Genomic DNA, 14,701 nt, shown 5'->3' with positions numbered 1-14,701 from the left:
GCAGCCTGATGAACAAATACCCAGTAGTAGACTAGGGGGTCAGTCCTGATGAAACTAAACTACCCAGTAGTAGACTAGGTCAGGGGTCAGCTGATGAACCAAAACTACCCAGAGTAGACTGGTCAGAGGTCAGCCTGCATGAACCAAACTACCCAGTAGTAGAACTGGGCAGGGTCAGCCTGATGAACTCAAACTACCCAGAGTAGAACTAGGGTCAGGGTACATCCTGATGAACCAAACTACCCATAGTAGCTAGGGTCAGGGTCAAGACTGATAACAAACACCCAGAGTAGACTAGGGTCAGCCTGATGAAACTAAACTACCGTAGTAGACTAGGGTCAGGGGTCACCTGACAACCAAACTACCAGTAGGTAGACTAGGGTCAGGGCCTGACGAACTCAAACTACCATAGTAGACTAGGGGGTAGCCTGTGAGAACTAAACTACCCAGTAACTGGATAGGTAAACTGGACAAACTACCCAGTGTAGACTAGGGTCAGGGGTATCCTGATGAACCTAAACTACCCAGGTAGAGACTAGGGGCCAGCCTGATGAACCAAACTACCCGTAGTAGACTTAGGGTCAGCCTGATGAACCAAACTACCAGTACTAGACTAGGGTCAGCCTGAATGATGAAACTACCAGTAGTAGACAGGGGTCAGGGGTCCGCCTGATAAACAAAACTAAACCCCAGTAGTAGACTAGGGTCGGGGTCAGCCTGATGAACAAACTACCCAGTAGTAGACTAGGGGTCAGGGGTCACCTGATGAACAAAACTACCCAGTAAGTAGACTAGGGGTCGCAGCTGATGAACAAACTACCCCGTAGTAGAACTAGGGGTCAGCCGATGACCAAACTACCTAGATAACTAGGGTCAGCCTATGAAAACCTACCCAGTGTAGACTAGGGGTCAGGGGTCAGTCTGATGAACCAAACTACCCAGCAGTAGACGTAGGGGTCAGCCTGCATGAACCAAACTACCCATAGTAGACTAGGGCGGGGTCAGCCTGATGACCAAACTACCCAGTAGATAGACTAGGGTCAGGTCAGCTGATGAACTAAACTACCCAGAGAGATAAGGGGGTCAGCCTGATGAACCAAACTACCAGGAAGTAGGACTATGGGTCAGGGGTCAGCCTGATGAACTAAACTACCCAGTAGTAGACTAGTTAGGGTCATCCTGATGAACCAAACTACCCAGTAGATAGACATAGGGGTCAGCCTATGAAACCAAACTACCCAGTAGTGGACTAGGGGTCAGGGGTCAGCTGATGAACAAATACCAGGCAGTAGATAGGGATCAGGGGTCAGCCTGATGAACCAAACTGCCCAGTCGTAGACCAGGGGTCAGGGGTCAGCCTGATGAACAAACACCAGAGTAGACTAGGGGTCAGGTGTCAGCCCTGACGTACCAAAACTACCAGTAGAGACTAGGGGTCAGCCTGATGAACCAAACTACACAGTAGTAGACTAGGGTCAGGGTCAGCTGATGAACTAAACTACCAGTTAGTAGACTAGGGTCAGGGGTCATCCTGATGAACCAAACTACCAGAGTAGACTAGGTGGTCAGCCTGATGAACCTAAACTAACCCAGTAGTAGACAGGGTCAGGGGTCAGCCTGATGACCAAACTACCCAGTAGGTAGACAGGGGTCAGGGGTCAGCCTGATGAACCAAACTACCAGTTAGGACTAGGGGTTCAGCCTAATGAACAAACACTAGTAGTAGACTAGGGGTCAGCTGATGACAATACCGAGTAGACTAGGCAGAGGTCAGCTCGATGAACCAAACTACCCAGTAGTTAGACTAGGGGTAGGGTCAGCTTGATGAACCAAACTACCAGCAGTAGACGGGTCAGCCTGAGAACAAACTACAGTAGTAGACTAGGTCAGTCAGACTGATAACCAAACACCCAGTAGAAGACTACGGTCAGGGGTCAGCATGATGAATAACTAACCAGTAGTAGACTAGGGGTCACCGATACCAACTACAGTATGACTAGGGGTTCAGGGTCAGCCTGATGAACTAAAAATACCCATAGCTGACTAGGTTCAGGGTCAGCCTATAGAACAAACCACACAGTAGAGACTACGGCGGTCATGGGTAACCTGATGAACAACTACCAGTAGTAGATAGGGGTCAGCCTGGACTAACCAAATCTACCAGTATAGACAGGGTCAGGGTCAGCCTGATGAACAAATCTACCCAGTAGTGACTGGGTTAGGGGTCATCCTGAGAACCAACCTACCAGTAGTAGACTAGGGAGGTCCAGCCTTGAACCAACTACCCAGTACGTAACTAGGGTCAGGCGTTCAGCCTATGAACAAAACTGCCCAGTCAGTGACTGGGCAGGGGTCAGCCGATGAACCAACACCCAGTAGTAGACTAGGGGTCAGGGTCAGCCTGATGAACTAAACACCCAGTAGTAGACTAGGGGTCAGCCTATGAACCAAACTACCCATAGTAGACTAGGGTCAGGTCAGCCTGATGAACTAAACTACCCAGTAGTAGACTAGGGGTCAGCTGTTAACGAATACCAGTAGTAGACTAGGTTAGGTCATCCTGATGAACCAAACTACCGTAGTAAACTAGGGTAGTCAGCCTGATGAACCAAACTCCCAGTAGTAGCATAGGTCAGGGGTCAGCTGATGAACTAAACTACCCAGTAGTAGACTAGGGTCAGCCTGATGAACCAAACTACCCATAGTAGACTAGGGTCAGGGGTCAGCCTGATGAACAACTACCCATAGTACTAGGGGTCAGCCTGATGAACCATAACTACCCAGGGTAGACTAGGGTCAGGGGTCAGCCTGATGAACAAACTGCCCAGTCGTAGACCTGGGGTCAGGGTCATCCTGATGAACCAAACTACCGTAGTAGATAGGTCAGGTCAGCTGATGAACCAAACTACCCAGTAGTAGACTAGGGTCAGCCTGAATGAACCAACTACCCAGTGGTAGACTCGGGGTCAGGGTCAGCCTGATGAACCAAACTATCCAGTAGTAGACTCGGGTCAGGGGCATCTTGATGAACCAAACTACATAGTGGTAGACTAGGATCAGCCTGATGAACTAACTACCAGTAGTCGACTAGGGGTCAGGGTTCTCCTGATGAACCAAACTACCCAGTGGTAGAATAGGGGTCAGGGGTCCATTCTGAAACTAACAACCCAGTAGTAGACTAGGTCAGGGTCAGCCTGATGAACCAAACTACCCACTAGTAGACTAGGGTCAGTATCATATATATTATCACTGACAGTCCCCGGCTCTCTCTCTATCATATACATTATCACTGCATCCCAGCTCGTTCTCTTTTACATTACACTGACAGTCCCGCTCTCTCTCTCTATCATATACATTATCGCTACAGTCTGAAATCCATGTACTGTCACCACTACTGCTCCCATCAGAGAGCAGACACACTGAGAGAATTTACTAGTTGTGTTTGGAGTCTTTTAGCCTTCAAAGGTTGCTAATCTTCCAAGAGTCTATAAAGTTAACATCCCTGCCCTTTAAAAACCCACTACGGCTTCTGCCAAGAGTTTGAGCCTGTTTGGCGCAGCTGGTTATATGGGAATGTCCTCATTGCCTGGCTAGGTTGCTGGTTTGAGTCGTAGTTTTTCCATCTGCATTCCCAAATGGCACCATATTCCCTATATATTCCCTATCATAGTGCACTACTTTGGACTAGAGCCTATCCCTATATAGTGCACTACTATAGACCAGTAGCTCTTTCCCTATATATCCACTCCTTTGACTAGAGCCCTATTCCCTATATTATGCACTCCTTGACTTAGAGGCCTATTCCTATATAGTGCACTACTTTGACTAGAGCTCTGTTCCCTATATAGTGCACTCCTTTGACTAGAGCCCTATTCCCTATTATAGTCCACTACTTTGACTAGAGCCCTATCCCTATATAGTGCCACTACTACCCTGGGCTAGGTTGCTGGTTTGAGTCTAGTGTTTCCATCTGCATCCCAAATGGCACCATATTCCCTATATATTCCCTATATAGTGCACTACTTTGGACTAGAGCCCTATTCCCTATATAGTGCACTACTATAGACCAGAGCTCTGTTCCCTATATAGTCCACTCCTTTGACTAGAGCCCTATTCCCTATATAGTGCACTCCTTTGACTAGAGCCCTATTCCCTATATAGTGCACTACTTTGACTAGAGCTCTGTTCCCTATATAGTGCACTCCTTTGACTAGAGCCCTATTCCCTATTATAGTCCACTACTTTGACTAGAGCCCTATTCCCTATATAGTGCACTACTTTGACTAGAGCCCAAAGGCCCTGGTCAAAAGTTGCGCACTATATAGGGAATACAGTGCCATTTGAGACACATCCCGAATCCACAGACACCCCCCCCCCTTCCCCACGCTTTACAGTTGAACAAAATGGAGGGTACTACAGGTGTAGAGTATCAATCATGGAAGTATCCTACGTAGTACTGTACTGGCCATGACATGGTGCTTTAAACCTGATCTGAGAAGCACATCATTCCCATGCCACGGCTCACTACTAGCGTCCAGTTCCGTGTGCGTAGGGTCCAGGGCAGAGCTGGAGCTTCAACACTCACATTTCCAGAGCTGGGCAGATTTCCAACCAGGGAAATGAGAGGCTATAGAGGCCAGTGGACTACAAGTGGGAAGTTATGAAATTATGAAACTTGGCTCTAGGAGGACCCTATATAATTATGCATTATGATAACATAGATAGGTCAACCACGTTGAAAGGTTTTTCTCCTGTCAAAGTGCAAGATTTGATTTATAGGTATCCAAGCAGTGCATGTACAGTCGTGGCCAAAAGTTTTGAGAATGACACAAATATTAATTTCCACAAAGTTTGCTGCCTCAGTGTCTTTAGATATTTTTGTCAGATGTTACTATGGAATACTGAAGTATAATTACAAGCATTTCATAAGTGACAAAGGATTTTATTGACAATTACATGAAGTTAATGCAAAGAGTCAATATTTGCAGTGTTGACCCTTCCTTTTCAAGACCTCTGCAATCCGCCCTGGCATGCTGTCAATTAACTTCTGGGCCACATCCTCATCAAAACTTTTGGCCACGACTGTACATGCACTGCTTGGATACCTATAAATCAATTGTGAGTGAGCCCACTCCCTTGGCTGAGAAGCAACCCCACACATGAATGGTCTCAGGATGCTTTACTGTTGGTATGACACAGGACTGATGGTAGCGCTCACCTTGTCTTCTCGGGACAAGCTTTTTTCCGGATGCCCCAAACAATCGGAAAGGGGATTCATCAGAGAAAATGACTTTACCCCAGTCCTCAGCAGTCCAATCCCTGTACCTTTTGCAGAATAATGGTCTGTCCCTGATGTTTTTCCTGGAGAGAAGTGGCTTCTTGTGCCTTTCTTGACACCCATTAGGCATCCTCCAGTAGTCTCTAGCTCACTGTTGGCGTAGCAGATACACTCACACCTGCTGCTGCCATTCCTGAGCAAGCTCTGTACTGGTGGTGCCCCGATCCCGCGCTGAATCAACTTTAGGAGACGGTCCTTTTGTCACGCCCTGACCTTAGATATCTCTGTTTTTTATTATTTTGGTTAGGTCAGGGTGTGACGAGGGTGGGTATATGCTTGTTTTTGTATTGTCTAGGTTTTTTGTATATCTAGGGGTTTTGGTATGTCTAGGTAATTGTAGGTCTATGGTGGCCTGAATTGGTTCCCAAACAGAGGCAGCTGTTTATCGTTGTCTCTGATTGGGGATCATATTTAGGTTGCCATTTTCCCTTTTGGTTTGGTGGGTTCTTGTTATGTGTAGTTGCCTGTTCAGCACTCTTTGTATAGCTTCACCGGTTCGTTTTGTTGTTTTGTTAGTTTTGTTCAGTGTTCATTCTTATAATAAAGAGAATGTACCATACACGCTCGCGCTTGGTCTCCTCCTATGACGGCCGTGACAGTCCTGGCGTGCTGGACTTTCTTGGGTGCCCTGAAGCCTTCTTCACACAATTGAACCACTCTCTCTGAAGTTTTGATGATCCGATAAATGGTTGATTTAGGTGCAATCTTACTGCAGCAATATCCTTGCCTTTGAAGCCTTTTTGTGCAAAGCAATGATGACGGCACGTGCTTCCTTGCAGGTAACCATGGTTGACAGAGGAAGAACAATGATTCCAAGCACCACCTTCTTTTGAAGCTTCAGTTGTTATCGACTCAATCAGCATGACAGAGTGATCCCGCCTTGTCTCGTCAACAATCACACTTACTGTGTTAACGAGAGAATCACTGACATGATGTCAGCTGGTCTTTTTTGTGGCAGGGCTGAAATTGGGTGGACATGTTATTATTCATGGGGGATTCAGTTCATTTGCATGGCAGAGGGACTTTGAAATTAATTGCAATTCATCTGATCACTCTTCATATCATTCTGGAGTATATGCAAATTGCCATCATACAAACTGAGGCAGCAGACTTTGTGAAAATTAATATTTGTGTCATTCTCAAAACGTTTGGCCACGACTGTAGAGCCAGACTACTGCATGGCTATTTGACCAAGAGGGAGAGTGATGCAGTGCTGCATCAGATGACCTGGACTCCACAATCACCCCACCTCAACTCAATTGAGACGGTTTGGGATGAGTTGGACTGCAGAGTGAAGGAAAAGCAGTCAACAAGTGCTCAGTATACAGTATGTGGGAACTCCTTCAAGACTGTTGGAAAAGCATTCCTGGTGAAGCTGGTTGAGAGAATGCCAAGAGTGTGCAAAGCTGTCCTCAAGACAAAGGGTGGCTACATTGAATATTCTCAAATCTAAAATATATTTTGATTTAACACTTTTTTGGTTACTACATGATTCCATATATGTTATTTCATAGTTTTTTGYGTGGTTGGGGGGGGTCAGTGAACTTCCTGCATTTCAACACATTTTGCCATGGTGCAGAGAGAAAAATGTGTGGTTTTATAATACTATTATACACATTCTGTTTTAAAGTTTTAAAGCTAATTTCCAGCAATTCAACACGTTTTGCCATGGGGCAGGGGGGGGGGGGTTGCTGTTTTATATCTCATATCATGCTTTTGTGCTCATTTTGTCATGACGCTGAGAGAACATTTCGTTGTTTTAAAGCTTATTTCCTGCTATTCTACACATATTGACATGATGTTGAGAGACAATTCTGCCGATTTAAAGCAAATTCCCTGCTATTCTACCCATTTTTCTATCACATGCTACCTAGGGCCCCACCCAAAGATAGGTTGGGGGCCCTGGGGCACGTGCCATGTGTGCCCATTTGGAAATCCCGCTCTGAGCCCATTAGCTCAATCACCACGAGGCTAACCTAGATCCTGTTAATATGAGTAGTCTGAAAGCAGGCTAACTCTGCTCCCTCCCTGCAGCCTGCTATGCTGTGTGTGTGTGTGTGTGTGTGTGTGTGTGTGTGTGTGTGTGTGTGTGTGTGTGTGTAGCACCTGGGTCATTAGAATTAACATGACCCTGGTGTACTGTGACTAAGGTAAAGGGTCTCAGTCTAGTAAATAAGCCCTTTCAAACCCCACAACCTGACTCAGTGACWGTAGCCTACATTCTTTACTGTCCTGTTGTGGTGTCAATCTGATTAGGGATCAGCAGGTAGGCTTCTAAGTGATATAAAGCGTCAGGAGCCATCTGCTAACTCCATTTATCTCAGACAGAGCGCCTCTGCCTATACGCAGACTACGTGCTAACCGTTGGGGTCAGTCGGCGTCTCACTTACCGTTGAGAGATAGCATAGTAGAATACACAATGTGGTTGTCACCAGCAGTTTTTCTCTTGTTATGTCAGTTACTGACATTCAATCAGTTAGCCATGTCAGCTACATTTTACAGATTGCCGTTATCTAAATCTTTGTAGAAACATTGGCTGAATTATTGACCGGGCACACAAGGCACGTGTCCAGGGGCCCTGACTCCATTGGGCCAGCATTTATTTTGTTAGTCATCTCACTCAGATATCATATGAATGACATACAGTCAGTCAAACATTTAGACACACTATCATTCAAGTGTTTTTTTGTTAGTTTTTTTACTATTTTCTACATTGAATAATAGTGAAGACATCAAAACTATGAAATAACACATATGGAATCATGTAGTAACCAAAAAGTGTTAAACAAATCTAAATAATTTTATATTTGAGAATCTTCAAAGTTGCCACCTTTGCCTTGATGAAGCTTTGCACACTCTTGGCATTCTCTAATCAGCTTCATAGGTAGTCACCTGGAATGCATTTAAATTAACAGTGTGCCTTGTTAAGTTCATTTGTGGAATTTCTTTCCTTTCTTTCAATCAGTTGTGTTGTGACAAAGATACAAATGGTATACAGAAGATAGCCCTATTTGGTAAAGACCAAGTCCATATTATGGCAAGAACAGCTCAAATAAGCAAAGATAAAAACAGTCCATCATTAATTTAAGACATGAAGGTTAGTCAATGGCATCCGTGACAGGGAAAGCGTACAACCATGATGTATACGGGTAAGATAGTCTAGCTTGCTACATTTTCAGATATTCCACATTTCTAATTTTGACAAGTAATTTTCATTTCAAGTTAAAGTGTACTGTTGCTAGCTAGCTAATGTTAGCTGGTTGGCTCACTAGCTAAGGTTACGTGAATGATCTTATAATTTTTTTAAATCTACAGCCTATTGCTTGGCTAGTTATAGCCTAATGTTAGCTAGCTAACATTGAACCTGGTTGGTTAGCTACCTGCAGATTCATGCAGGGTAGTAACATCATGGTTAATTATTATGGTTAATTGTTTATGGTTAATTGTTTAGCTAGCTAGCTAATTGTCTTAACAACAGACTCCACTATGCAAGTATCATTTCAATAGATTGTCACTGTGACAACTGTTGTATGACGTGCTGGTAAATTTGCTCGGGTTATTCTACTCCGATTTCAGACCACGGGTAAGATATCTAGCTAGCTACATTTTCAGATATTACACATTTCTAATTTGACAAAAAGTATTTTCATTTCAAGTTAAAGTGTACTGCTTAAAGCGTAGCTAGCTACGCTAACGTTACGTGTATGCTCTTAATATTTGTATCTCAGAGCCATTTGCTTTGCTTGTTATAGCCTAATGTTAGCTAGCTAAAATTGAACCTGGTTGGTTAGCTACCTGCACTTTGCAAGTGTCCATTTTAAAACTGCGACAACTGTTAGCCAGTTAGCTTGTGTGCTTGACTGCTTTTGTTAGGTCAGAAAGCTCGGATCAACCCTTAAAGAGATTGYTGGAGCTAAAGCTTAAGAGGGTGTGAACGATYCTGAYTGGGTYTAGACAAAGAAGAGCTCTCCAGTAGGTACCAAAACATTCAAAGGCCATTTTCTCAAAAGTGAGGTTACAGTTTTATCAACTTTCAAAGCAGAATAACTTTGCCATTGCTCATCGAATGCAGTGTARGATATACAATGTTGTAGCTCTGTCTCTGCTTTTATCCAATGTAAAATGTTGCTACATAAGACCGATTCAAGGTGGTCAGTGTATTTTGAGCTGTAAGAGGGTGTTTAATATSGGATTTCAGAAGAAAGAATGAAACACGTGGGCCTCCTGCACTATTAAATACMCAATGCCACGCCCTCACTTGAAAAAAAKAACATGTTTAGTCGAGTTGAGGCATTCCACATTTGAAAAAAAAAACTCGCCAGCAAAGGCAATACCGTACGCTGTGAATCTCCAATTCACCCAGAAGCATAGGAGCTCGACGTTGTGCTCAACAATGTACTTGGTTTCTATCCTTRTTGCCAGTTTGGCCATCACACCGCTAGTTCTTAAAACGTTATATCCTTACTTCTGGAAAGATGCATTCTACCTCGCGAACTTGGTTCGTACTTTGCTGAAGCTTGTTTTACGGAGGAGAAGAAAACCGTTATTTTTGGTTGTGGACCGATTTTTGGAGCAGTCGGTCGCGCATGCCGACAGACCGTTCATCGTGTTTGAAAATAAAACCTATTCGTATCTGGACACGGACAGAAGAAGCAACAAAATAGCCAATGCTTTACAGAGGCACTCGAAGCTGCGACCGGGGGATACCGTGGCTCTTTTTATGGGAAACGAACCTGCCTTCATCTTCACCTGGCTGGCCCTGGCCAAACTGGGATGTCCCGTAGCGCTTCTCAACCATAACATCAGATCTAGATCTCTGCTGCACTGCTTCAACTGTTGCAGCGCCAAGCTGCTCATAGCAGCCGAAGGTAAGTGACCAGTACCACTGGTTCAGTAGGCAGAGAAACTCATCCCGAGGCGAATTCCTCATAGACGGAAGTGTCTGGTTGAGATTACTACATTATGACAATAGGTGTTATTAGTTTATCAGAGACATGCACATCCAGACTGATGGAATGAAAAAGACAAACGTGTGTCATAGCCTATTGGAACACAAATGATAATCATAATCAAATGATCATTCAATCACGTTGGGGCAAAAGCTTTATTTTATTCTCTGCAGTCCAGTTTTGCTGAAATATTGAGTTGTTCTCTCAGAGCTTCAGGAAGCGGTGGAGGAGGTGCTGCCATCCCTGAGGGAGCAGGGTGTGTGTGTCTACCTGATGGTTAAGCAGTGTGACACACCTGGCGTGGAGGGGTTCTCTGACCAGGTGGAGGAAGCATCGGACACACCTCTCCCTCAGGCCRTCCGCTCAGACATCACCTTCAAAAGCCCCGCTGTCTACATCTACACCTCTGGGACCACAGGTGAGGGGGAGGACGGAGGGGAAGGGAGAGGGAGTGGTAGAGGTGAGAGGGAGGGGTACAGGTGAGGGGGAGGACGTAGGGGGAGGGAGGGGTACAGAAGTACCCACGCGTGACCGCACTCACCGTACATACTACTAACCCCAGCCCACTACAACTATCAGATTAGAGCCCCAAGGGAGACTAGACATCTACCAGACCCATCAATATTAACCCTACCCCACACTAATAACTCACCACATCTATACTCAATATAAACCGTACCACCTATTACCTTCAAGCGACATCTACGCTACCACTCTGCAACCCGTTCCATATTAACCCTTACCACTATCAGTCAATGACTACACCTCAATAAAAACTAACCTCAATATTAACCCTACCCACCTACTACCCTCAATATTAACCCCTACCCACCTACTACCTCATACAATGCAATATCACGTGTGGTATCAAGGATGGTCCACCACCAGCCAACTTGACCACAACTGTGGGAAGCATTGGAGTCAACATGCTTTCGATACCTGTAGAGTTCATGCCCCAACGAATTGAGTCTGTTCTTTAGGGCAAAAGGGGGGTGCAACTCAATATTAGGAAGGTGTTCTTAATGTTTGGTACACTCAGTGTCAACTCACCTGTCTCTATGGATCCTTATATAAACTCTCACCTGTCTCTATGGATCCTTATATAAACTCACCTGTCCCTATGGATCTATATAACTCACCTGTCTCTATGGATCCTATAACAACTCACCTGTCTCTATGGATCCTATACAAACTCACCTGTCTCTATGGATCTATACAAACTCACCTGTTCTATGGCTCCTATATAAACTCACCTGTCTCTATGGATCCTATAATAACTCACCTGTCTCTATGGATCCTATATAAATCCACCTGTCTCTATGGATCCTATATAAACTCACTTGTCTCTATGGATCCTATATAAACTCCCTGTCTCTATGATCTATAAAATCACCTGTCTCTATGGATCCTATATAAACTCACCTGTCTCTATGGATCCTATATAAAATCACCTTCCTACACCTATAACTCACTGTCTCTATGCATCCATATATAAACTCACCTGTCTCTTTGCATCCTATATAACTCACCATCTCTATGGATCTATAAACTACCTTCTCTAGTTATCCTATATAAACTCACCTGTCTCTATGATCCTATATAAACTCACCTGTCTCTATGGATCCCTATAAACTCACCTGTCTCTATGGATCCTATATAAACTCACCTGTCTCTATGGATCCTATATAAACTCACCTGTCTCTATGGATCCTATAAACTCACCTGTCTCTATGGATCCTATAATAACTCACCTGTCTCTATGGATCCTATATAACTCACCTGTCTCTATGGATCCTATATAAACTCACCTGTCTCTATGGATCCTATATAAACTCACCTGTCTCTATGGATCCTTATATAAACTCACCTGTCTCTATGGATCCTATATAAACTCACCTGTCTCTATGGATCCTATATAAATCACCTGTCTCTATGGATCCTATATAAACTCACCTGTCTCTTTGGATCCTATAAACTCACCTGTCTCTTAAGGATCCTATATAAACTCACCTGTCTCTTGGATCCTATATAAACTCACCTGTCTCTATGGATCCTATATAAACTCACCTGTCTCTATGGATCCTATATAACTCACCTGTCTCTATGGATCCTATATAAACTCACCTGTCTCTATGGATCTTTATAACTCACCTGTCTCTATGGATCCTATATAAACCTCACCTGTCTCTATGGATCCTATATAAACTCACCTGTCTCTATGGATCCTATATAAACTCAGCTGTCTCTATGCATCCTATATAAACTCACCTGTCTCTATGGATCCTTATAAACTCACCTGTCTCTATGGATCCTTATAAACTCACCTGTCTCTATGGATCCTATATAACTCACCAGTCTCTATGGATCCTATATAAACTCACCTGTCTCTATGGATCCCTATAAACTCACCTGTCTCTATGGATCCATATAAACTCACCTGTCTCTATGGATCTCTATATAAACTCACCTGTCTCTATGCATCCTATATAAACTCACCTGTCTCTATGGATCCTTATAAACTCAACACCTGTCTCTATGGATCCTATATAAACTCACCTGTCTCTATGGATCCTTATAAACTCACCTGTCTCTATGGATCCTATAATAAACTCACCTGTCTCTATGGATCCTATATAACTCACCTGTCTCTATGGATCCCTATAAACTCACCTGTCTCTATGGATCCTATATAAAACTCACCTGTCTCTATGGATCCTATATAAACTCACCTGTCTCTATGGATCCCTATAAACTCTCACCTGTCTCTATGGATCCTATATAAACTCACCTGTCTCTATGATGATCCTATATAAACTCACCTGTCTCTATGCATCACTATATAAACTCACCTGTCTCTATGGATCCTTATAAACTCACCTGTCTCTATGGATCCTATATAAACTCACCTGTCTCTATGGATCCTTATAAACTCACCTGTCTCTATGGATCCTATATAAACTCACCTGTCTCTATGGATCTATATAACTCACCTGTCTCTATGGATCCTATAAACTCACCTGTCTCTATGGATCCTATATAAACTCACCTGTCTCTATGAATCCTATATAAACTCACCAGTCTCTATGGATCCTTATAAACTCACCTGTCTCTATGGATCCTTATAAACTCACCTAATCACCTTCTTTATGGATCCTTATAAACTCACCTGTCTCTATGGATCCTATATAAACTCACCTGTCTCTATGGATCCTATATAAACTCACCTGTCCTATGGATCCTATATAAACTCACCTGTCTCTATGGATCATATAACTACCTGTCTCTATGGATCCTATATAAACTCACCTGTCTCTATGGATCCTATTATAACATCACCTGTCTCTATGGATCCTATATAACACACACCTGTCATGGATCCTATATAAACTCACCTGTCTCTATGGATCCTATATAAACTCACCTGTTCTCTATGGATCCTATATAAACTCACCTGTCTCTATGGATCCTATATAAACTCACCTGTCTCTATGGATCCTATATAAACTCACCTGTCTCTATGGATCCTATATAAACTCACCTGTCTCTATGGATCTATATAAACTCACCTGTCTCTATGGATCCTATATAAACTACCCGTCTCTATGGATCCTATATAAACTCACCTGTCATGATGGATCCTATATAACACTCACCTGTCTCTATGGATCCTATATAAACTCACCTGTCTCTATGGATCCTATATAAACTCACCTGTCTCTATGGATCCTATATAAACTTACCTGTCTCGATGGATCCTATGAAGCCGATGACGAAGCCGGCGGTGTGGTAGAGGGGCAAGTTGAGGTAGATGACATCACCTGGTGTGACACCGGTGGAGTCCAGCACGGCCAGGGCTACCAGCAGCCGTTCTGATTAATCACTGCTGCTTTAGGCGACCTACAGAAGTAACAGACAGAGAGAGATGATTCAGCAGTAGAATGGGCCCTGGCAGAAGACAGGGGGGGTTCATATACAGTGGCTGCTTCAGGCAGAAGACAGGGGGGGTTCATATGCAGTGGCTGCTTCAGGCAGAGACAGGGGGGGGTTCATATACAGTGGCTGCTTCAGGCAAGAACAGGGGGCATATACAGTGGCTGCTTCAGGCAGAAGACAGGGGGGTTCATATACAGTGGCTGCTTCAGGCAGAAGACAGGGGGGGTTCATATACAGTGGCTGCTTCAGGCAGAAGACAGGGGGGGTTCATATACAGTGGCTGCTTCAGGCAGAAGACAGGGGGGGGGTTCATATACAGTGGCTGCTTCAGGCAGAAGACAGGGGGGGTTCATATACAGTGGCTGCTTCAGGCAGAAGACGGGGGGGTTCATATACAGTGGCTGCTTCAGGCAGAAGACAGAGGGTGTTCATATACAGTGGCTGCTTCAGGCAGAAGACAGGGGGTGTCATATACAGTGGT

At 44.1% G+C, this 14,701-nt stretch overlaps 1 pseudogene; it reads left to right on the top strand.

Annotated features, from left to right (window-relative positions):
- Positions 1-9,314: 9,314 nt before the first annotated feature.
- The window catches only part of LOC112072606 (long-chain fatty acid transport protein 2 pseudogene), an 18,655-nt pseudogene continuing 13,268 nt past the window's right edge, over positions 9,315-14,701 (top strand).

Source organism: Salvelinus sp. IW2-2015, unplaced genomic scaffold, assembly GCF_002910315.2.
Source record: "Salvelinus sp. IW2-2015 unplaced genomic scaffold, ASM291031v2 Un_scaffold1978, whole genome shotgun sequence".
NCBI classification, from domain to species: Eukaryota; Metazoa; Chordata; class Actinopteri; order Salmoniformes; family Salmonidae; genus Salvelinus; species Salvelinus sp. IW2-2015.
This window is presented reverse-complemented; position numbering and strand designations above follow the sequence as displayed.